We start from the raw sequence: 2,920 nt of genomic DNA on the forward strand, positions 1-2,920 counted from the left end.
AACGCAGAGTTAAGGCGCCTAAGTCGACGCTTATGGGATACCATGAAAGGCGTTGGTTGCTTAGGACAGCAGGACGGTGGCCATGGAAGTCGGAATCCGCTAAGGAGTGTGTAATAACTCACCTGCCGAAGCAACTAGCCCTGAAAATGGATGGCGCTGAAGCGTCGGGCCTATACTCTGCCGTCAGTGGCAAGTGAGGCGGTCGGCTTTGTTCTCAGAGTCACCGTCATGAAGCCCTGACGAGTAGGAGGGTCGTGGCGGTGTGTGCAGAAGGGTCTGGGCGTGAGCCTGCCTGGAGCCGCCGTCGGTGCAGATCTTGGTGGTAGTAGCAAATACTCCAGCGAGGCCCTGGAGGACTGACGTGGAGAAGGGTTTCGTGTGAACAGCCGTTGCACACGAGTCAGTCGATCCTAAGCCCTAGGAGAAATCCTATGTTGATGATGGTGTTGAAGTCATTATGTTTTTTTATTTTATAATAATAACAAGACACACCCATTGGGCGAAAGGGAATCCGGTTCCTATTCCGGAACCCGGCAGCGGAACCGTATACAATTCGGGCCCTCGTAAGAGAGTTCGTCGGGGTAACCCAAAATGACCTGGAGACGCCGTCGGGAGATCCGGGAAGAGTTTTCTTTTCTGTATAAGCGTTCGAGTTCCCTGGAAACCTCTAGCAGGGAGATAGGGTTTGGAACGCGAAGAGCACCGCAGTTGCGGCGGTGTCCGGATCTTCCCCTCGGACCTTGAAAATCCAGGAGAGGGCCACGTGGAGGTGTCGCGCCGGTTCGTACCCATATCCGCAGCAGGTCTCCAAGGTAAAGAGCCTCTAGTCGATAGACTAATGTAGGTAAGGGAAGTCGGCAAATTGGATCCGTAACTTCGGAATAAGGATTGGCTCTGAGGAGCGGGGCGCGTCGGGCTTGTTAGGGAAGCGGGTTTGGCTAACGTGCCGGGCCTGGGCGAGGTGAAAACGGGGTGCCTTACGCAAGTTTGCGTAGCCTGTTGGATCCGAGCTCGGTCCCGTGCCTTGGCCTCCCGCGGATCTTCTTTGCTGCGAGGCTTCTTCGACGGCTCACGCCGTCTTGGTCGTCCTCTTCGGCCGCCATTCAACGCTCAGCTCAGAACTGGCACGGACTAGGGGAATCCGACTGTCTAATTAAAACAAAGCATTGCGATGGCCCTCACGGGTGTTGACGCAATGTGATTTCTGCCCAGTGCTCTGAATGTCAACGTGAAGAAATTCAAGCAAGCGCGGGTAAACGGCGGGAGTAACTATGACTCTCTTAAGTAACTATGACTCTCGGCGGCAAACCCGCGCCGGAATACCTGCGCTGGGGCTCGTTCCAGACCCTCCACCGCGACATCAACCCACTTTTGAGTGCCCTAAATGTGATCGTTCATTTACCACCAAGATCGGTCTTGGCGTTCACCGACGTTCTGCACATCCCGAGGAGGCCAATGCTGACGTCCAAGTTGCAGAAGTCAAAAGGCGTTGGAGCCCCGAAGAACTACGGCTCCTAGCGAGAGAGGAAGCCCTTGCCACCGCGCGAGGCATAGCCTTTATGAACCAACATCTTCATGGGCTCTTCGGCGGTGACCGGACTCTTGAAGCTATCAAGGGTGCCCGGCGGGGTGCCAGGTATAAGGCTCTAGTGGCCGCGGCATCCCAAGATCTCCTGGCGGTTCCGGAAGGTCCGGGCTCTGCATCAACATCTCCAGAGTCGACCGCAGGGGGTAACAGGGGCCTCTCATCTAGCAGTGGGACTTCGGACGTTGGTACGCCACCGACATCCGACCGGCCTGCTGAATACTCTCCACGCGCTGCAACACCTCGACGCTGGAGCGCGGCACTTGGTACACCTCAGGAGGCGATCGACCGACTTATACCGGTCGTTCGGCAAATCCAGGGCTTTGAGTCAGAACGACTTATTGGAGTCGCTCGCGATCTCCTTACGGGGAGAGACGTCACAGAGCAGTGCTGCGCTTGGCTTGAAGCCATATTTCCACCATCTCCAGCGGATCGTAGACAGAGGCCAAATCGGGGTCCGGTGCCTCAGAACGTGCCTAAGAGGAGACGAAGACGCTGGGAATATGCCCGCACACAACGACTCTTTAAAACATCAATGGGAAGAGCCGCCAAGGAGATCCTCGACGGTCCGGTTGAAGCACGTGTCCCGGGCGTTGCTGAAATGGCAGCTTACTGGGGCCCATATGTGTCTCAGCCATCTTTACCGGCTGCGAGGATCAATCCTCCTATTCCACGGGCGGACCTTGAGTGTGTGTGGCACCCCGTGGCTTGTGAAGAAACAACTGCTGTCACAGTGAGTCTTTCTTCGGCACCAGGCATTGACGGGATTACTGCTAGACAGTGGCGTGGCGTTCCGGCCAGCGTCAAGGCCCTCTTCTTTAATATTGTGTTGACCCGGGGGGGGGTTCCCCGGAAGGCTTCTCGTGAGTAGAACCGTGTTCGTGCCAAAGAAGGCAGGGGCGGAGCATCCGTCGGATTTTCGGCCGATTAGTATTGCTTCGGTCGTTGTCCGGCACCTCCACAAGGTTCTAGTGCAGCGTCTGCGCGAAACGGATCTTGTGGATGAGAGTCAACGATGCTTCGACGATGGCTGCGCGGAAAACATCTCAGTGCTGGCGACGCTGTTGGACGACTCGAGGCGTAATCTAAGGGAATTGCATGTTGCTTCCCTGGATATAGCGCGAGCGTTCGATAGCATCAGTCACCATGCGCTACGCGCAGTCCTCGAAAGGCACGGTCTCCCACAGGGATTTAACAACTACGTGACCCTGACTTACGAAAGCAGTTCAACCGTATTTGAGTGTGAGGGTGCTCGGTCCGGAATCGTTCGCGTCAGCAGAGGGGTGCGGCAAGGAGACCCGTTATCCTCAATGCTATTCTGTCTTGCAGTCAACG

At 56.1% G+C, this 2,920-nt stretch overlaps 1 long non-coding RNA gene across 1 annotated transcript in view; it reads left to right on the forward strand.

Annotated features, from left to right (window-relative positions):
- The first annotated feature begins 517 nt into the window (after positions 1 to 517).
- Positions 518 to 2,920, forward strand: part of LOC122409536 (uncharacterized) — a 4,172-nt gene continuing 1,769 nt past the window's right edge. The window contains exon 1 of the long non-coding RNA XR_006260722.1: positions 518 to 1,284. This is a non-coding gene — a long non-coding RNA (uncharacterized lncRNA). The remainder of the gene's footprint in view (positions 1,285 to 2,920) is intronic.

This window comes from Venturia canescens, chromosome 4, assembly GCF_019457755.1.
Source record: "Venturia canescens isolate UGA chromosome 4, ASM1945775v1, whole genome shotgun sequence".
In the NCBI taxonomy this organism is placed as follows: Eukaryota; Metazoa; Arthropoda; class Insecta; order Hymenoptera; family Ichneumonidae; genus Venturia; species Venturia canescens.